The sequence below is a fragment of the Pristiophorus japonicus genome, chromosome 26 (assembly GCF_044704955.1).
Source record: "Pristiophorus japonicus isolate sPriJap1 chromosome 26, sPriJap1.hap1, whole genome shotgun sequence".
NCBI classification, from domain to species: Eukaryota; Metazoa; Chordata; class Chondrichthyes; family Pristiophoridae; genus Pristiophorus; species Pristiophorus japonicus.
Window position 1 is genome coordinate 9,333,878 of NC_092002.1, and position 22,560 is coordinate 9,356,437.

At 47.8% G+C, this 22,560-nt stretch overlaps 1 protein-coding gene and 1 non-coding gene across 2 annotated transcripts in view; one reads left to right on the top strand and one right to left on the bottom strand.

Moving 5' to 3' along the window:
• The window catches only part of LOC139239075 (neuronal PAS domain-containing protein 3-like), a 304,556-nt gene that overhangs the window by 144,977 nt on the left and 137,019 nt on the right, over positions 1-22,560 (top strand). The gene's annotated exons all lie outside the window — the stretch shown is intronic.
• trnac-gca (transfer RNA cysteine (anticodon GCA)) lies at positions 21,239-21,310 on the bottom strand. Its single transcript has one exon. It is a non-coding gene; the product is annotated as a tRNA-Cys (tRNA).

Below are 22,560 nucleotides of genomic sequence, written 5' to 3' on the forward strand. Positions count from 1 at the left end.
GAGGCCAGAGCTAGAGGAACTCAGAGATCTTGGAGGTTTTCAGGGCTGGAGAACCATAAAAAAGTTTCAACTTGATTGACTGCAGTTTCCTTAAAATCATAAATAGTAAGTGAAGATCAGCACCTATAAGAAACCGAAGGCTCCAGATACAAGAGAGCTGCACTGTCAGAGGCGCTGTCTTTCAGATGAGATATTAAACCGAGCCCCCTCTGCTCTTTCTATGGACATAAAATAGCCCACAGCACTATTTCAAAGAAGAGCAGGGGAGTTCTCCATGGTGTCCCGGCCAATATTTATCTCTCAATCAACATCACGAAAAAAAACCCCGATTATCTGGCCATTATCACATTGCTGTTTGTGGGAGCTTGCTGTACGCAAATTGGCTGCTGCGTTTCCCACATTTCAACAGTGACTACACTCCAAAAAGTATTTAATTGGCTGTAAAGCACTTTGGGACGTCCTGAGATCCTGAAAGGCGCTATAGAAATGCAAGTCTTTTTTTCTTTCAATGAAATAAATGACCAGACAATATGTTTTAATTGTTGGTTGAGGGATAAATATTGGTCAGGGCACCGCGGTGAATTCTCTGAATTTTCTTCTTTGAAATAGTGCCATGAGATCTTTTACGTCCACCGTAACATCGCCCTTGCTTCAGCTCATCCGCTGCAGAAGCTCTCATCCAGGTCTTTGTTACCTCTAGACTTGACTATTCCAACGCACTCCTTGCTGGCCTCCCACATTCTACCCTACGTAAACTAGTGGTGATCCTAAACTCGGCTGCCCCGTGTCCTAACTTGCACCGAGTCCCACTCACCCATCACCCCCTGTGCTCGCTGCCCCGTGTCCTAACTCGCACCGAGTCCCACTCACCCATCACCCACTGTGCTCGCTGCCCCGTGTCCTAACTCGCACCGAGTCCCACTCACCCATCACCCCATGTGCTCGCTGCCCCGTGTCCTAACTCGCACCGAGTCCCACTCACCCATCACCCACTGTGCTCGCTGCCCCGTGTCCTAACTCGCACCGAGTCCCACTAACCCATCACCCCATGTGCTCGCTGACCTACATTGGCTTCTGGTTAAGCAACGCCTTGATTTCAAAATTCTCATCCTTATTTTCAAAACCCTCCATGGCTTCAACCCTCCCTAGCTCTGTAATCTCCTCCGGCCTCTCCGACAGCCGAGGTTATGTATCAGCCTAGATTTGGTGCTCAAGTCTCAGAAGTGGGACTTGAACCCAAGACCTTCTGACTCGGAGGCGAGAGTGCTGCCCACTGAGTCACGGCTGGCACCAATAAGAAAGAAAGACTTGTGTTTACATAGAAGGGATCGAAAACGAGGCCAAGTCATTTTAAAAATGATTGATTTAGAAGTATGTAGGGAATTCGGATAGAACTATCTCACACAGCCCTTAGAAAGACGGAATGAAGGCTGATTTTAACAGAATTGAGCTACTAGGGAATAGGGATTGCGCTGAGTCAGTAAAAATTCTCCAGATAGGATTGCACAATCAGGTGCTCTCAACGAAGGTTCACCAGACTGATTCCTGGGATGGGGGATTGTCCTATGAGTAGAGATTGAGTAGACTAGGCCGATATTCTCTGGAGTTTAGAAGAATGAGAGGTGATCTCATTGAAACATACAAAATTCTTACAGGGCTTGACAGGGTAGATGCAGGGAGGATGTTTCCCCCCGGGCTGGGGAGTCTAGAACCAGGGGTCACACAGTCTCAGGATAAGGGGTCGGCCATTTAGGACTGAGATGGGGAGAAATTTCTTCACTCAGAGGGTGGTGAATCTTTGGAATTCTCTGCTCCAGAGGGCTGTGGAGGCTCAGTGGTTGAGTATATTCAAGGCTGAGATCGATAGATTTTTTGATATTAAGGGAATCAAGGGATATGGGGATCAGGCGGGAAAGTGGAGTTGAGGTCGAAGATCAGCCATGATCTTACTGAATGGCGGAGCAGGCTCGAGGGGCCGAATGGCCGACTGCTGCTCCTGATTCTTCTGTTCTCATGTTCTAAGTGAGTTGCAGCACTCGCAGGGTGCACAGGTTGGGAAGACTATAGTCCACAGCTCGTGATTTTCTGTCCATTGGAAGAAAGAAGAAAGAAGTAACTTAAATTTCTATAACACCTTTCATGACCACAGGATGTCCCAAAGTGCTTTACAGTCAATTAAGTACTTTTGAAATGTGGTTACTGTTGTATTGTGCCAATTTGCACACAGCAGGCCTCCCACAAAGAGCAACGTGACAACGACCATATAAACTGTTTTAGTGTTATTGGTTCAGGGATAAATATTGGCTCGGGCACCAGCGAGAACTCCCGTGCGCGTCTTCAAATTAGTGCCATGCGATTATTGCATCCACCTGAGAGGGCAGATGGGCCTCGGCTTAACGTTTCATCTGAAAGACGGCACCTCCGACAGTGCATAATCATTATAGGCAGTCCCTCAAAATTGAAGAAGACTTGCTTCCACTCTAAAAGTGAGTTCTCAGGTGACTGTACAGTCCAATACGGGAATTACAGTCTCTGTCACAGGTGGGACAGACAGTGGTTGAAGGAAAAGCTGGGTGGGACAGGTTTGCCGCACGCTCCTTCCACTGCCTGCGCTTGGTTTCTGCATGCTCTTGGCGATGAGACTCGAGGTGCTCAGCGCCCTCCCGGATTCTCTTCCTCCACTTAGGACGGCCTTGGACCAAGGACTCCGAGGTGTCGGTGGGGATATTGCACTTTATCAGGGAGGCTTTGAGGGTGTCCTTGTAACGTTTCCTCTGCCTACCCGGGGATCGCTTGCCGTGTAGGAGTTCCAAGTAGAGCGCTCGCTTTGGGAGTATTGTGTCGGGCATGCGGACAAGGTGGCCTGCCCAACGGAGTTGGTCGAGTGTGGTCAGTGCTGGGGATGTTGGCCTGATCGAGAACACTGACATTGGTGCGTCTCCGACAGTGCGGCGCTCCCTCAGTAACTGCACTGTGGAGTGTTGGCCTAGATTTATGTGCTCCAGTCTCTGGAGTGGGACTTGAACCCACAACCTTCAGGAGCATTGGATGGGAGAGCCACCAGCAGTTTCCTCAGCTCGCATGCCACGAAAGTGCCGACTGCTGCCTGGGCTGACAGAATCCACCCCCACTGTCTGGTCTGGTGCTGAACAGCATGGACCGCGAATTCATAGAAAATAGACATTTACAGCATGGAAGGAGGCCATTTCGGCCCATCGTGTCCACACTGGCCGACCAAGAGCTACCCAGCCAAATCCCACTTTCCAACTTTGTAAGATTCCTTCACGGCAAACGAGTCAAAGGTGGGCAGAGGAAACGTTACAAGGGACCACCCGCAAAGCCTCCCTGATAAAGTGCAACATCCCCACCGACACCTGGGAGTCCCTGGCCAAAGACCAGTCCGCCCTAAGTGGAGGAAGTGCATCCGGGAGGGCGCTGAGCACCTCGAGTCTCGTCGCCGAGAGCATGCAGAAACCAAGCGCAGGCAGCGGAAGGAGCGTGCGGCAAACCAGTCCCACCCACCCTTTCCCTCAACCACTGTCTGTCCCACCTGTGACAGGGACTGTGGCTCCCGTATTGGACTGTTCAACCACCTAAGGACTCATTTTAAGAGTGGAAGCCAAGTCTTCCTCGATTCCGAGGGACTGCCTATGATGGTGATGATGACTTTCCAGCTCTTGGTCCATAGCCCTGCAGGTTACAGCACTTCAAGTGCACATTCAAGTACTTTTTAAATGGGGTGAGGGTTTCTGCCTCTACCACCCTTTCAGGCAGTGAGTTCCAGACCCCTACCCCCCTCTGGGTGAAGAAATTTCCCCTCAAATCCCCTCTAAACCGCCGACCAATTACTTTAAATCTATGCCCTCTGGTTGTTGACCCCTGTGTTCAGAGTTTGTTTTTGAGGTGGAGAAGAAGTGTGAGCTTTTTTAGCCCCTGCGTTGGGGAGGTGGAAAAGAAATCAGTTACAGTTCTCTTCTCTGATTGCTGTCCAGTGACCCTTGCTGAATTTCCGGTGCAGATGGGATCTCCCCTGGCGGTGCGGTTCAATCAGGCCGCTGATTTGACTCACTCTGGCAGCGTGATCCCAAAACACGAGTCAGTGACTTAAGGGGAGCGGTGTAAGGTGTGCACCTGTGAGCATGTTCGCAGGTTTGTAGAGCGGTTGTCAACAAAATAGTTGTAGAGCTGTTGTCAATATTTGAAGGGGCTGCTCCTCAAATTCTGGTTGCACTTCAGTCCCACGCTCCTGATCTTTGGGCACCCGGTGCGGAGGGGAGCGGGCAGGTGGGAGGGCCTCCTCGTAGGCCTGCTCCTGGGCATGGCCAAGGTAGCCATCAACCGGTCCAGGCAGCGGGCGGTTGAGGGGGTCGTTCAGCCCGACTGCCTGCCTCTCTTCCGCGGTTACATCCGAGCCAGGGTGTCCCTGGAGATGGAGCACGCGGTGTCCACCGGTACGCTCGCGGCCTTCCACAAGAGGTGGGCAACGAAGGGACTGGAGTGCATCATCACCCCCGGCAACCAAATTTTAATTTGATCGTTAAAGTTTAAAGTTTAATTTGTTTACTTTGCCAGTTTTAGTGCCCCACCGTTAACAAAGGGGCACTTGATTTATAAGAGTCACAAAAATAATTGTGGAGCTGTTCCAGTTACTCGATGTAAAGTTTCTACTCAAGTAGTTGTACAGCTGTTGTCAATATTTGAAGGGGCTGCTCCTCAAATTCTGGTTGCACTTCAGTCCCACATTTCTGATCTTTGGGCATCCTGTGCGGAGGGGAAACATAGAAACATAGAAACATAGAAAATAGGTGCAGGAGCAGGCCATTCAGCCCTTCTAGCCTGCACCGCCATTCAACGAGTTCATGGCTGAACATGAAACTTCAGTACCCACTTCCTGCTTTCACGCCATACCCCTTGATCCCCCGAGTACTAAGGACTTCATCTAACTCCCTTTTGAATATATTTAGTGAATTGGCCTCAACTACTTCCTGTGGTAGAGAATTCCACAGGTTCACCACTCTCTGGGTGAAGAAGTTTCTCCTTATCTCGGTCCTAAATGGCTTACCCCTTATCCTTAGACTGTGACCCCTGGTTCTGGACTTCCCCAACATTGGGAACATTCTTCCTGCATCCAACCTGTCCAAACCCGTCAGAATTTTAAACGTTTCTATGAGGTCCCCTCTCACTCTTCTGAACTCCAGTGAATACAAGCCCAGTTGATTCAGTCTTTCTTGATAGGTCAGTCCCACCATCCCGGGAATCAGTCTGGTGAATCTTCGCTGCACTCCCTCAACAGCAAGTATGTCCTTCCTCAAGTTAGGAGACCAAAACTGTACACAATACTCCAGGTGTGGCCTCACCAAGGCCCTGTACAACTGTAGCAACACCTCCCTGCCCCTGTACTCAAATCCCCTCGCTATGAAGGCCAACATGCCATTTGCTTTCTTAACCGCCTGCTGTACCTGCATGCCAACCTTCAATGACTGATGTACCATGACACCCAGGTCTCGTTGCACCTTCCCTTTTCCTAATCTGTCACCATTCAGATAATAGTCTGTCTCTCTGTTTTTACCACCAAAGTGGATAACCTCACATTTATCCACATTATACTTCATCTGCCACGCATTTGCCCACTCACCTAACCTATCCAAGTCACTCTGTAGCCTCATAGCATCCTCCTCGCAGCTCACACTGCCACCCAACTTAGTGTCATCCGCAAATTTGGAGATACTACATTTAATCCCTTCGTCTAAATCATTAATGTATAATGTAAACAGCTGGGACCCCAGCACAGAACCCTGCGGTACCCCACTAGTCACTGCCTGCCATTCCGAAAAGTACCCATTTACTCCTACTCTTTGCTTCCTGTCTGACAACCAGTTCTCAATCCACGTCAGCACACTACCCCCAATCCTGGGCATGGCTAAGGTGGCCATCAACCGGTTCAGGCAGTGGGCGGTCGAGGGGGTTGTTCAGCCCGACTGCCTGCCTCTCTTCCGCGGTTACAGCTGGGCCGTGATGTCCCTGGAGATGGAGCACACGGTGTCCACCGGTACACTCGCGGCCTTCCGTGAGAGGTGAGCACCGGAGGGACTGGAGTGCATCATCACCTCCGACAACCAAATTTTAATTTGATTTTTGAATGTTAAAAGCTTAATTTGATTACATTTGTCCGTTTTAGTGCCCCTTTAATAAGGGGGCCCTTGACTTATAGTTCAACAAAAATAGTTGTAGAGCTGTTGAGTTGGGAGTGGCTTAGCCAGTCAGGTGATGTTCACAAGACTCAATAAAACCCCAGCCAGTTGGGATCAGGGGATGAGGCAGGTGGTTGTGAGCCTGGTGGATGAACCGGTAATGTGTAGTGTGATTGTCGAACCTTTTGTTAATAAACCGACTAGTTCTTACAAGCGTTGTGTTGCTATGAACTCTTCAGCAAAGAACCCATGAAGCAAATACATTACAGGAGGGATATAAATCACATCGCACCGCAAGCCAATGAACAATCCAATGAAAATACTGAAAATTTTTGGTGTTATTTCCCGCTGATATTAAACACTGAGAGGGAAGGAGAGAAGGGGGAGGGGAGGGGGAGGGTGAGCTGTGAGGGTAGAGAGGCACGAGAAGAAAGAAAACATTAATGATTCATTGCTCACAAATTGTTGTCTGGGACAATAATTGTTTCACTGCACTCCTGCACAGTCCACTAACAGAATTACAATATGTCAATAGAGGCAGATGGAAATAATGGGTTGTGAATGTATCAGATCAGACACGAATACAGGAGACAGCTAATTAATAATGGCAGATGAAATTGCTTTTTTTATCAAGAGGTTCCACTTGGGCACTTGTGTTTGTCTCCCAGATACTTCTGACTTGATAGATCCTGGCTATAAAGAGATTATTGGGGGGAATACCAAGTTCTTTTTTTTTCTTTAATGGCCTTGATAAGGGTTGTGGGAGTTGGAGCGAATCCATCGAAGACTAGTTTCTCTCAATAAGCCTTTTCTTTTGCACGGCAAACGGGTGCAGGGTCTCCCTCTGTTGGACACATTCCGTAATGTTCCCCAGTGTCCTTCAGGGAAGGAAACCTGCCGTGCTTACCCGGTCGGGGCCTAAAGGTGACCCCAGCCCCGCACCAACGGGGTAGACATCTCAGCTAGGGGGTCGGCAACTCTTCCTGGAGGTTCCGTCACATGACGACGTCTTTCGGGTGAGACGTTAAACCGAGGCCCCGTCTGCTCTCTCAAGTTGACGTAAAAGATCCCGCGGCACTATTTCGAAGAAGAGCAGGGGGAGTTCTCCCCAGTGTCCTTGTGCCATTATTTATCTCTCAATCAACATAACAAAAAAAAACAGATTATTGGGTCATTATCACATTGCTGTCTGTGGGAGCTTGCTGTGCGCAAATTGGATGCCGCGTTTCCCACATTACAACAGTGCGTACACTCCAAAAGCACTTCATTGGCTGTAAATCACTTTGGGATGTCAGTTGGTCGTGAAATGTGCTATAATCTTTCTTATTCTTTATGACCGTCTCCGTCGAACTGTCCCGCCCCTGCGCTCGCCCCATTGGTCACCCGACATGTCCATCCTCGTGGTCTAGCACTTCCCAGCCAATAGGAAAGCGAACAGAATCTTCTTTCACCCGATTGGATGATTCTTGACTGACAGTCAAACAACCTTTTCCTGCCCTTCACCAATCTAAAAAAAATGTTGAAACAAAATGATTTTTTTTTTTAATCCCCTCCCCTACGATTTTTCTCCTGGGTTTTGCTCACAGCCGTTTCCTGGAGAGTAATTCACAATTCCTGGAGACTCCAGGACAGTCATTTGCTTTGTGGGTTCACATTGCAATTAAGAACTAGTTGGTTTATGAACAAAGGTTTAACAATCATACTACACATTACCAGTTCATCCACTAGGCTCACAACTGCATACCTCATCGTGAATGACCTGGACCCAACTGACTGGGGTTTTATTGAGTCTTGTGAACATCACGTGACTGGCCAAGCCACTCACAATGCAACAGCTCTACAACTATTTTTGTAAAACTTTTAAATTAAGTGCCCCTTTTTTAAGGGCAGAATCAACGGCTCTACAACTATTTTAGTTGAGACCATCGATCAAATGCCTCCTTATTAAGGGGGCACTAAAACCGACAAATAAACAAATTAAATTTTGGCCATTAACTTAATTCAAATTTGGTTGCGGGGATGATGATGCACTCCAGCCCCTCCGGTGCCCACCTCTCGCGGAAGGCCGCGAGCGTACCAGTGGACACCGCGTGCTCCATCGCCAGGGACACCCTGGCTCGGATGTTACCGCGAAAGAGAGGCCGGCAGTCGGGCTGAACGACCCCCTCGAACCGCCCGCTAACTGGGCCGGTTGATGGCCACCTTGGCCAGGCCCAGCAGCAGTCCTACGAGGAGGTCTTCCGACCTGCTCGCTCCCCTCCGCACAGGGTGCCCAACCTCTTAAGCATATTCACAGGTGCAAACGTTGTAGCATCCCGAGTATTAACTTCCGTGTGAGAGTGACCTAGCAAGCCCCGCAGTTGCATCCAACTGCTACCTTCACAGGGCAACTAGGGATGGGCACATCCAGAGAACGAATATATATTTAAAAATGCAATCAGCCCAAGCTCCCTTACAGCTTCATGGACCCACGAGATTATAAGAACATAAGAACATAAGAATTAGGAACAGGAGTAGGCCATCTAGCCCCTCGAGCCTGCTCCGCCATTCATCAAGATCTGGTCGTGGACTCAGCTCCACTTACCCGCCCTCTCCCCGTAACCCTTAATTCCCTTATTGCTTAAAAATCTATCTATCTTTGACTTGAAAACATTCAATGAGCTAGCCTCAACTGCTTACTTGGGCAGAGAATTCCACAGATTCACAACCCTCTGGGAGAAGAAATTCCTTCTCAACTCGGTTTTAAATTGGCTCATCCGTATTTTGAGGCTGTGCCCCCTAGTTCTAGTCTCCCCGACCAGTGGAAACAACCTCTCTGCCTCTATCTTGTCTATCCCTTTCATGATTTTAAATGTTTCTATAAGATCACCCCTCATCCTTCTGAACTCCAACGAGTAAAGACCCAGTCTACTCAATCTATCATCATAAGGTAACCCCCTCATTTCTCGAATCAGCCTAGTGAATCATCTCTGTACCCCTTCCAAAGCTAGTATATCCTTCCTTAAATAAGGTACCCAAAACTGCACGCAGTACTCCAGGTGCGGCCTTACCAATACCTTATTATTGACAAGCTAAAAGAGCTGCCAAAGCAGCCAAGATAGCGGAGCAGGCCTGATGGGCCTAGTGGCTAACTCCAGATACTGTGTTTCTAACGTGTGGCTCCAATTCTGCTCTCAGCTCAACGTGGAAAGGATGTTCCAGCGAATGTTCTCATTGTCCTCCTTATACAAGAGGAGCCCAGCTGATGTTTCGAATAAATCGGTGCGCTTTTATGCGCAGAGAATATGGTGGTGTCTGCTCTGTACTTGATTCTATCGTGGGGCAGATCACAGGAAACAGGTGTTCCAAAACTAACATTCTGATATAACCCGCATGCCTCACTGTAACTCTCTGATATACCCCACACCCCTCACTGTAACACTCTGATATACCCCACACCCCTCACTATAACACTCTGATATACCCCACACCCGTCACTGTAACACTGATATAACCCGCATGCCTCACTGTAACACTCTGATATACCCCACACCCCTCACCGTAACACACTCTGATATACCCCACACCCCTCAATGTAACACCCTGATATACTCCACACCCCTCACTGTAATGCACTCTGATATACCCCACACCTCTCACTGTAACATTCTGATATAATCCACACCCCTCACTGTAATACTCTGATATAACCCACACCCCTCCCTGTAACACTCTGATATCCCCCACAGCGCTCACTGTAATACACTCTGATATACCCCACACCCCTCACCGTAACACACTCTGATATACCTCACACCCCTCACTGTAACACACTCTGATATAACCCACACCCCTCACTGTAACACACTCTGATATACCCCACACCACTCACTGTAACACAGATATAACCCGCATGCCTCACTGTAACACTCTGATATACCCCACACCCCTCACTGTAACACTGATATAACCCGCATGCCTTACTGTAACACTCTGATATACCCCATACCCCTTACTGTAACACTCTGATATACCCCACACCGCTCACTGTAACACACTCTGATATACCCCATACCCCTCACTGTAACACACTCTGATATACCCCACACTCCTCACTGAAACACTGATATACCCCACACACCTCACTGTAACAAACTCTGATATAACCCACACCCCTCACCATAACACTGATATACCCCAAATCCCTCACTGTAACACTCTGATATAACACACACCCCTCACTGTAAAACACTCTGCTATACCCCACACCCCTCACTGTAACACACTCTGATATACCCCATAACCCTCACTGTAACACACTCTGATATACCCCACACCCCTCACTGTAACACTCTGATATACCCCACACCCCTCACTGTAACACTCTGATATACCCCACACCCCTCACTGTAACACTGATCTACCCCACACCCCTCACTGTAACACTTATATATCCCACACCCTTCACTGTAACACTCCGATATACTCCACACCCCTCACTGTAACGCACTGATATACCCCACACCCCTCACTGTAACACTCTGATGTACCCTACACCGCTCACTGTAATACACTCTGATATACCCCATACCCCTCACTGTAACAGACTGATATACCCCACACCACTCACGTAATACACTCTGATATACTCCACACCCCTCACTGTAATGCACTGATATACCCCACACCTCTCAACGTAATGCACTCTGATATACCCCACACCCGTCACTGTAATACACTTGATATACCCCACACCCCTCACTGTAATACACTCTGATATACCCCACACCCCTCACTGTAACACTCTGATATACCCCACATCCCTCACTGTAACACTGATATATCCCACACCCCTCACTGTAACACTGATATAACCCGCATGCCTTACTGTAACACTCTGATATACCCCACACCCCTCACTGTAACACACTGATATACCCACACCCCTCACTGTAACAGTCTGATATACCCCACATCCCTCACTGTAACACTGATATATCCTACACCCCTCATTGTAACACTCTGATATACTCCACACCCCTCACTGTAACACACTGATATACACTACACCCCTCACTGTAACACTGATATACCCCACACCCCTCACTGTAACATACTGATATACCCCACACCCCTCACTGTAACACACTGATATACCCCACATCCCTCACTGTAACACTCTGATATACCCCACATCCCTCACTGTAACACTGATATATCCCACACCCCTCACTGTAACACTCTGATATACCCCACACCCCTCACTGTAACACACTGATATACCCACACCCCTCACTGTAATAGTCTGATATACCCCACATCCCTCACTGTAACACTGATATATCCCACACCCCTCATTGTAACACTCTGATATACTCCACACCCCTCACTGTAACACACTGATATACACCACACCCCTCACTGTAACACTGATATACCCCACACCCCTCACTGTAACATACTGATATACCCCACACCCCTCACTGTAACACACTGATATACCCCACATCCCTCACTGTAACACTCTGATATACCCCACATCCCTCACTGTAACACTGATATATCCCACACCCCTCATTGTAACACTCTGATATACTTCACACCCCTCACTGTAACACTCTGATATACCCCACACCCTTCACTGTAACACTCTCTGATATACCCCACACCCCTCTCTGTAACAGTCTGATATACCCCATATTGTTGCAACAAAGTAATGACTTGATAATCTGTTTTTTTTCATTGAGGGATAAATATTGGCCTGGGAGAGATCACCAGTTTAAATAGTGTCACCTGAGAGGGCAGAAGGGGCCTCGTTTAATGTCTCATCTGAAAGACGGCACCTCCGACAGTGCAGCACTCCTTCAGTATCAGCCTGACCTATGAGAGGAGCTGAATGGCCTCCTGTTCCTATGGGTGTCAGCCTGAATTATGCGCTCAAATGTCTGCAATGGGACTATGATCCCACAACTTCCTTACTCAGAGGTGAGAGTGCCACCCACTGAGCCATGGCTGGGCTTTCTCTACAACAATGTGTCAGCTGTGGCTCAGTGGGTAGCACACTTGCCTCTGAGGTTGTGGGTTCAAGTCCCACTCCAGGAACTTGTAACCCCCCAAAAAATCCAAGCTGACACTCAGAGTGCAGTGCTGAGGGAGTGCTGCACTGTCAGAGGTGCCGTCTTTCAAATGAGACGTTAAATCGAGGCCTCGTCTGCTCTGTCAGCTGGCTGTAAAAGATCCCACGGCACTATTTCAAAGAAGAGCAGGGGAGTTATCCCCGGTGTCCTGGGGCCAATATTTATCCCTCAATCAACATTACTAAAAAAACCCTTATTATTTGGTCATTATCACGTTGCTGTTTGTGGGAGCTTGCTGTGCGCAAATTGGCTGCTGCGTTTCCCACATTGCAACAGCGACTGCACGCTAAAAAAAAAGTATTTCATTGGCTGTAAAGCGCTTTGAGACGTCTGGCGGTCATGGAAGGCGCTATATAAATGCAAGTCTTTCTTTTAACGAACCTAAGCTGTACCTGGCCTGAGTCTGCTTAATGTGGACACTGGGTTTGCTGAAATGGGGATGTATTCCATTCTTCGCGACTCTCATTCTTCAACCTGAGCACAATATGCAGCAAGAAATAAATAAGGGAAGTCAGATATAATGAATGTGTTTGATGTTGTAAGCAGACCACGTTTAACAATGCAGCACAGCTCCTGATAGTGTACGAGCCGGAATAACTCAGTTACTCACTCCAGCGTGGATCAGAATGTTTAAATAGAGATGTGCAGTTGATACAATGGAAGATTAAGAACATAAGAAATAAGAGCAGGTGTCGGCCATTCAGCCCCTCGAACCTGCTCCACCATTCAGTAAGATCATGGCTGATCCTCTACCTCAACTCCACTTTCACGCCCGATCCCCATATCCCCTGATTTCCCCGAGAGTCCAAAAAACTGTCAATCTCAGCCTTGAATACACTCAAAGACTGAGCATCCTCAGCCCTCTGGGGTTCAAAGATTCACCACCCTCTGAGTGAAGAAATTCCTCCTCATCTCAGTCCTAAATAGCTGACCCTTTATCCTGCGACTGTGCCCCCTGGTTCTAGACTCCCCAGCCCGGAGGAAACAACCTCTCAGCATCTAACTGATGTATGTAAGTAAGAAAAAAAAAGACTTGCATTTATATAGCGCCTTTCACAACCACTGGACATCTCAAAGCGCTTTACAGCCAATGAAGTACCTTTGGAGTGTTGTAATGCGGGAAACGCAGCAGCCAATTTGCGCACAGCAAGCTCCCACACACAGCAATGTGATAATGCCCCAGGTAATCTGTGCTTTTGCTATGTTGATTGAGGGATAAATATTGGTCAGGACACTGGGGAGAACTCCCCTGCTCTTCTTCGAAATAGTGCCGTGGGATCTTTTACACCCCACCTGAGAGACCTCGGTTTAACGTCTCAACCGAAAGACGGCACCCTCCGACAGCGCAGCGCTCCCTCAGCACTGCACTGGGAGGGTCAGCCTGGATTTATGTGCTCAAGTCCCTTGAATGGGACTTGAACCCACGACCTTCTGACTGAGAGGCGAGAGAGAGTGCTGCCCACTGAGCCACGGCATTAATTTAGCAACACAACATTCGAAGCCAATACATTCAGAGGCTCACAGAGTTGACTTGGTTGGTTGTTGCATTCATATTCATCTCGGCAGCATCTAATTTCCAATAAATCACTATCTCTTCCCCCCCCCCCCTGCCCCAGTTTTCTCATCTCTCCTGATTAATATTAGAGCGGGGGATGGGGTTGGGAAGATCAGCTGGCCTATCAAACATGCTTCCCCTTCCCATCACATTGCTGTTTGTGGGAGCTTGCTGTGCGCAAATTGGCTGCCGCGTTTCCCACATTACAACAGTGACTATACTTTTTATAAAGTATTTCATTGGCGCTTTGAGACATCCGGTGGTCGTGAAAGACGCTCTACAAATGCAAGTCTGTCTTTCAATACCTCCCTCTCCCCCTCCGGCACGGTTATGCAATCTCCTGGAAGAAGGAAAAATAATTAGAGAAAAACCTCTGAACTGCTGAGGGTGCTCTCCGGACACCCCTAAGCCAATCACTTAAGATTATTGTTACTCATCTTGGGGTTTGGGACAATCGGCACCAATTTCTCTCCGCCATTCAAAAAAAGCAGACTATCCTTCCAAACCTGGATGGTGTGTCAGCTGTGGCTCAGTGGGCAGCACACTCATCTCTGAGTCAGAACACTGTGTGGGTTCAAGTCCCACTCCAGTGACTTGAGCCCAAAAATCCAGGCTAACCCTCTAGTGCAGTGCTGAGGGAGCGCTGCACTGTCGGAGCTGCCGTCTTTCGGATGAGATGTTAAACCGAAGCCCCGTCTGCCCTCTCACGTGGGTGTAAAAGATCCCAGGGCACAATTTCAAAGCAGAGCAGGGGAGTTATCCTTGGTGTCCTGGACCAATATTTCTTCATCTTCTAAGGCAGTCCCTCGAATCGAGGATTACTTGCTTCCACACCAAAAAGGGATGAGTTCGCAGGTGTTTCAATGAAGGACCTGATATTCCAGATCCCGAACTGTATTTGGAAGATGCCTGTGCGTGGATTTTTTTAACGTGGGGTGGCCGTTGCACATCAGCCACAAAACGGGCTCGACAGAGCTAGGTCTTGGTCCAGTGGCAAGGGTTAACTAGGATGCCCGGAGACCAGCTCTGCTGCACGGACCTCGTGCGCGCACCATATCGCACAGTGTGGGCTGGGCCCGTGCTGCCCCCTGGGCCCCCGCCTCTTCTGGGCCCCGAACTCACGCCTCCCCTGGATCTTGATCATATTGCTCTGCAATCTCTCGCCACTCCTTCACTCCAGCCTCGCTGTATCTGCCCACATTCCAATCACCGCCCTGGGTTATGATGACGTCCAAACCAGTTGCCCTTTTCACTGCCGTCGCCCTTCTGCACCAGCTCGCGCTGTACGCTGAAGTGGTATTCCGCCACGCTGCTCCAGGGGCCCGCTCACCTTTTATGGCCCCCACCTGCCGTTGGATTTTCCATAGAAAATAGGTGCAGGAGCAGGCCATTCGGCCCTTCGAGCCTGCACCACCATTCAATATGATCATGGCTGATCATGCAACTTCAGTACCCCATTCCTGCTTTCTCTCCATACCCCTTGATCCCTTTAGCCATAAGGGCCACATCTAACTCCCTTTTGAATATATCTAAAGAACTGGCCTCAACAACTTTCTGTGGTAGAGAATTCCACAGGTTCACCACTCTCTGGGTGAAGAAGTTTCTCCTCATCTCGGTCCTAAATGGCTTACCCCTTATCCTTAGACTGTGACCCCTGGTTCTGGACTTCCCCAACATCGGGAACATTCTTCCTGCATCGAACCTGTCCAATCCCGTCAGAATTTTATATGTTTCTATGAGATCCCCTCTCATCCTTCTAAATTCCAGTAAATATAAGCCTAGTCGATCCAGTCTTTCCTCGCAAGTCGGAGCCACCACGCTACTCCCGGGGCCGCTATTTATCCCTCAACCAGCATAATTTAAAAAAATATATATTATCTGGGCATTTATCTAATTGCTGTTTGAGGAATCTTGCTGTGCGTTTCTTAAATTGCCGTTTCTTACATTGCAGCCCTGCAAAAAGTACTTCATTGGCTGTAAAGCGCTTTGGAACGTCCTGAGGTCGTGACAGGCGCTATAGAAATGCAAGGCCTATTTCTTTGACTGTTCAGTGGCATTCAAGTGGAATGTTTAGGGGAGCGGGAGGAGGGAATGGATGTGGGCGGGGGATCGGGGGGGGGGGGGGGGTGGGTGATGAAGGGTCCTCAGTATAGTGCGTGCAGCATCTCCGCTTGTGGAAGCAATATGTAATTGGAAGATTCTGACCTCTCGCTAGGTCGCTGCACTCGGCTCTGGAATCGTTCTGGTCCAGCTTGATTTCAGGAAAGGTCAGACTTCCAGCTATCGGTGACAGCCTGTATTGATTTTATTCCGACAACAACCGTGCACCGCACCTTGAGCAGTTGGTTAATGCAGCCCCTGAAATGCCAGCCGCCCTTTCCCCGGCATCAAGGCCTCGGCAGAAGACGAAACATCTGATTCTGAATTCACAGACCGTCGTCTTGCTTGCCTGGCAAGCGAGGCGACGGCCTGTGAATTCAGAATCAGATGCTTCGTCTTCTGTCGAGGCCTTGATGCCGGGGAAAGGGCGGCTGGCATTTTCCCTTCACACTCCTCTCTTTCCAGCAGCCTGTTTGGAATAAAGAGCAGCGGTGGCCAGCAAGCAGCTGAGGGTGATCTCTGTACCACACCGAGCTGTGGAACAGAGGAACAGGAGGAGGCCATTCAGCCCCTCGAGCCCGCTCCGCCATTCAATGAGATCACGGCTGATCTTCGACCTCAACTCCACTTTCCCGCCCGATCCCCATATCCCTCGATTCCCTTAGAGTCCAAAAATCTATCGATCTCTGTCTTGAATATACTCAAAGACTGAGCCTCCACAGCCCTCTGGGGCAGAGCATTCCAAAGATTCACCATCATCATCATTTCACCCTCTGAGTGAAGACGTTTCTCCCCATCTCAGTCCTAAATGGCCGACCCCTTATTCTGAGACTGTGTGACCCCTGGTTCTAGACTCCCCAGCCCGGGGGAAACATCCTCCCTGCATCTACCCTGTCTAGCCCCGTTCCGCCATTCAATTAGATCATGGCTGATCTGCATCCGTCTGTAACTTTGCTTGGTTCCGTAACCCTTAATACCCTTGCCCAATAAAAAAAAAATCTATCCTTCAGTTTTGACATTTTTAATCGACTCCCAGCCTTGTTCCTAGCTTTGAGAGGGAGAGAGTTCCAGATTTTGTAAGAATATAAGAAATAGGAGCAGGAGTAAGCCAAATGGCCCCTCGAGCCTGTTCCGCCATTCAATAAGATCGTGGCTGATCTTTGACCTCAATGCCAATTTCCCGCCCAATCCCCGTATCCCTTGGTGTGAAGAAGTGTATTCTGACATCACCTCTGAATGGCCCGCCTCTAATTTTAAGGTTATGCCCCCTTGTTGTGGACACCTCCGAGCAGAGGAAATAATTTCTCTCGATCTATCCTATCCAATCCTTCAATTATCTTAACTAAAAGTAAAGACTTGCATTTATATAGCGCCTTTCATGACCACCGGACATCCCAAAGCGCTTTACAGCCACGAAGGACTTTTGGAGTGCAGTCACTGTTGTAATGTGGGAAACGTGCCCAATTTGCGCACAGCAAGCTCCCACGAACAGCAAAGTGATAATGACCCAGATAGTGTGTTTTTATTAAGTTGACTGAGGGATAAATATTGGCCCCAGGACAGTGGGGATAACTCCCTCTGCTCTTCTTTTACGTCCACCTGAGGGAGCAGACGAGGCCTCGGTTTAACGTTTCATCCGAAAGACGGCACCTCCGACAGTGCAGCGCTCCCTCAGCACTGCACTGGGAGTGTCAGCCTAGATTTTTGTGCTCAAGTCCCTGGAGTGGGACTCGAACCCACGACCTTCTGACTCAAGGAGGCGAGTGTGCTGCCCACTGAGCACCAATTAGATATAATACCTCAATTTGATCACCCCTTAATCTTCTAGACATGAGGGAATACAACCTGGAACTGCCAGAGCAGTGGTTAGCTGCAGTAAGACACAAGGAAATACGATACTGGGTGACATTAGCAACAGGCAGCACTGTGGCTCTGTGAGGTGTCGATCAGGTCCCAGGGTTAGGCAAGGCTATTAAGGGATGTGTAGCCAAGGAGGGTAAATGGAGTTGAGGTACAGTGCAGCCATGATCTAGTTAAAACCGGCTCGAGGGGCTGAATGGCCTACTGTTCCTATGCAAGAGGGAAGTCAGATTTGTATGCATGCCAAGGGCATTAGATTGTGGAATAAGTTACGAGAGACGCAGCTAGTATAAGTGAGTTCAAGAGGCCATTGGATGTGACCTGGGGCCAATATTTATCCCTCATTCAACATAACAAAAAACAGATTATCTAGTCATATCACATTGCTGATTGTGGGAGCTTGCTGTGCGCAGGTTGGCTGCCGCGTTTCCCACATTACAACAGCGACTACACTCACAAAGTACTTCATTAGCTGTAAAGCACTCTGAAACGTCCGGTAGTCGTGAAAGGCGCTATATAAATGCAAGTCTTTCTTTCTACTTTCTGGAGGGAGGAGGGACTGAGAGAAATTTGTGCCGTTGACTCATTGGAAAAAAGAGGGGCTGAAATATGAAGAAAGAGTGGATTGACTAGGCTTATATTCACTGGAATTTAGAAGGATGTGAGGGGATCCTTAAATGCTTGGAAGCATTTAAAATTCGGACGGGATTGGACAGGTTAGATGCAGGAAGAATGTTCCCGATGTTGGGGAAATCCAGAACCAGGGGTCACAGTCTAAGGATAAGGGGTAAGCCATCTTATCCTTAGACAGTACAGCAAAATTCTAAAGCGTCAAAGTGTAATAAAAAGGCAAGCATGAAAGCTCGGTGCTTCAGTGCAAGGAGTATTCGAAACCCAGGAGAGGGCTCTGAGCTAGTTAGAGTGGGTGAGAGCTCAGATGAACAGGACCCCAAAAAAGAATGCAAAAGGCATGAGGCAACAGAGCAGAGTAGCATTGGGGTAAGTGTAAACCACAAGGTGATAGGAAGGGACAATATGTATGAATATAAAGGGGCTGCAGGAGGGGTCAAAACTAAAAATCATGGTTTAAAAACTAATATTAAAACACTCTACCTAAACGCACGCAGCATTCGAAATAAAGTAAATGAGTTGACGGCACAAATCATTACAAATGGGTATGATTTGGTGGCCATTACAGAAACATGGTTGCAGGGTGGCCAAGACTGGGAATTAAACATACAGGGGTATCTGACAATTCAGAAAGATAGACAAGAAGGGAAAGGAGGTGGGGTAGCTCTGTTAATAAAGGATGATATCAGGGCAGTTGTGAGAGACAATATTGGCTCTAATGAACAAAATGTTGAATCATTGTGGGTGGAGATTAGAGATAGTAAGGGGAAAAAGTCACTGGCGGGCGTAGTTTATAGGCCCCCAAATAATAACTTCACAGTGGGACGTCAATAATCAAGGGAATAATGGAGGCATGTGAAAAAGGAACGGCAGTAATCATGGGGGATTTTAACCTACATATCGATTGGTCAAATCAAATCGCATGGGGTAGCCTTGAGGAGGAATTCATAGAATGTATACGGGATTGTTTCTCAGAACAGTATGTTACAGAACCTACAAGGGAGCATGCTATCTTAGATCTGGTCCTGTGTAATGAGACAGGAATAATAAACGATCTCCCAGTAAAAGATCCTCTCAGAATGAGTGATCACAGTATGGTTTAATTTGTAATACAGATTGAGGGTGAGGAAGTAGTGTCTCAAACGAGCGTACTATGCTTAAACAAAGGGGACTACAGTGGGATGAGGGCAGAGTTGGTTAAAGTAGACTTGAAACACAGACTAAATGGTGGCAAAATTGAGGAATAGTGGAGGACTTTTAAGGAGCTCTTTCATAGTGCTCAACAAAAAGATATTCCAGTGAAAAAGAAGGGCAGTAAGAGAAGGGATAACCAGCCGTGGATAACCAAGGAAATAAAGGAGAGTATCAAATTAAAGACCAATGCGTATAAGGTGGCCAAGGTTAGTGGGAAACTAGAAGATTGGGAAAATTTTAAGCGACAGCAAGGAATGACTAAGAAAGCAATAAAGAAAGGAAAGATAGATTACGAAAGTAAACTTGCGCAAAACATAAAAACAGATAGTAAAAGCTTTTACCGATATATAAAACAAAAAAGAGTGACTAAAGTAAATGTTGGTCCCTTAGAAGATGAGAAGGGGGATTTAATAATGGGAAATGTGGAAATGGCTGAGACCTTAAACAATTATTTTGCTTCGGTCTTCACAGTGGAAGACAAAAAAACCATGCCAAAACTTTCTGGTCACGGGAATGTGGGAAGGGAGGACCTTGAGATAATCACTATCACTAGTGGGGGTAGTGCTGGACAGGCTAATGGGACTCAAGGTAGACAAGTCCCCTGGTCCTGATGAAATGCATCCCAGGGTATTAAAAGAGATGGCGGAAGTTATAGCAGATGCATTCATTATAATCTACCAAAATTCTCTGGACTCTGGGGAGGTACCATTGGATTGGAAAGCAGCTAATATAACGCCTCTGTTTAAAAAAGGGGGCAGACAAAAGGCAGGTAACTATAGGCCGGTTAGTTTAACATCTGTAGTGGGGAAAATGCTTGAAGCTATCATTAAGGAAGAAATAGCGGGACATCTAGATAGTAATAGTGCAATCAAGCAGACGCAGCATGGATTCATGAAGGGGAAATCATGTTTAACTAGTTTACTGGAATTCTTTGAGGATATAACGAGCATGGTGGATAGAGGTGTACCGATGGATGTGGTGTATTTAGATTTCCAAAAGGCATTCGATAAGGTGCCACACAAAAGGTTACTGCAGAAGATAAAGGTACGCGGAGTCAGAGGAAATGTATTAGCATGGATAGAGAATTGGCTAGCTAACAGAAAGCAGAGAGTCGGGATAAATGGGTCCTTTTCCGGTTGGAAATCGTTGGTTAGTGGTGTGCCACAGGGATCGGTGCTGGGACCACAACTGTTTACAATATACATAGATGACCTGGAAGAGGAGACAGTGTGTAGTGTAACAAAATTTGCAGATGACACAAAGATTAGTGGGAAAGCGGGTTGTGTAGAGGACACAGAGAGGCTGCAAAGAGATTTAGATAGGTTAAGCGAATGGGCTAAGGTTTGGCAGATGGAATACAATGTCGGAAAATGTGAGGTCATCCACCTTGGGGAAAAAAAAAACATTAAAAGGGAATATTATTTGAATGGGGAGAAATTACAACATGCTGCGGTGCAGAGGGACCTGGGGGTCCTTGTGCATGAAACTCTTTTAGGAAAAACTCCAATTGACCTTCATCACCACAAGGATTCACAGTGCTTATGGTCACTGAGGAGCACAGAATGATTAGTTGTGCAACATGAATGACTCTGAGGGGGCATCTGGATTTGAACCAGGGACCTCTTGATCTGCAGTCAAATGCTCTACCACTGAGCTATACCCCCAGCCTCCTTGTGCATGAAACTCTTTTTGGATCCTTGTGCATGAATCCCAAAAAGTTAGTTTGCAGGTGCAGCAGGTAATCAGGAAGGCGAATGGAATGTTGGCCTTCATTGCAAGAGGGATGGAGTACAAAAGCAGGGAGGTCCTGCTGCAACTGTACAGGGTATTGGTGAGGCCGCATCTGGAGTACTGCGTGCAGTTTTGGTCACCTTACTTAAGGAAGGATATACTAGCCTTGGAGGGGGTACAGAGACGATTCACTAGGCTGATTCCGGAGATGAGGGGGTTACCTTATGATGATAGATTGAGTAGACTGGGTCTTTACTCGTTGGAGTTCAGAAGGATGAGGGGTGATCTTATAGAAACATTTAAAATAATGAAAGGGATAGACAAGATAGAGGCAGAGAGGTTGTTTCACTGGTCGGGGAGACTAGAACTAGGGGGCACAGCCTCAAAATACGGGGGAGCCAATTTAAAACCGAGTTGAGAAGGAATTTCTTCTCCCAGAGGGTTGTGAATCTGTGGAATTCTCTGCCCAAGGAAGCAGTTGAGGCTAGATCATTGAATGTATTCAAATCACAGATAGATAGATTTTTAACCAATAAAGGAATTAAGGGTTACGGGGAGAGGGCGGGAAGTGGAGCTGAGTCCACGGCCAGATCAGCCATGATCTTGTTGAATGGCGGAGCAGGCTCGAGGGGCTAGATGACCTACTCCTGTTCCTAATTCTTATGTTCTTATGTATCTAGAACCGAGATGAGGAGAAACTTTTTCACCCAGAGAATTGTGAACCTGTGGAATTCTTTACCACAGAAAGTTGTTGAGGCCAGTTCGTTGGATATATTCAAAAGGGAGTTAGATGTTGCCCTTATGGCTAAAGGGATCAGCGGGTATGGAGAGAAGGCAGGAGTGGGGTACTGAAGTTGCATGATCAGCCATGATCATATTGAATGGTGGTGCAGGGCTGAATGGCCTGCTCCTGCACCTATTTTCAATGTTTCTTGAGATCGCTGGTCCTTTTCCTGTTCCTTACTAATCACACGTTGTTACCTTTACTGATGTTGGACTTCCAGGGCGTCTTCGTGCTAAGATTCCAACCTATTTTGTTACCTTGGGGTGAATTTGGGAATCCCGCCCTCTCAGCTGGGAGCTGCACTCAAAGGGAGCTCTGAGAATCGCCAGATCCGGGAGTTGTGGCTCTCTCCCTGGGCCTGTGGCTCCCTTCGGGTGGGACTCCCTGCCTGGGGCATGA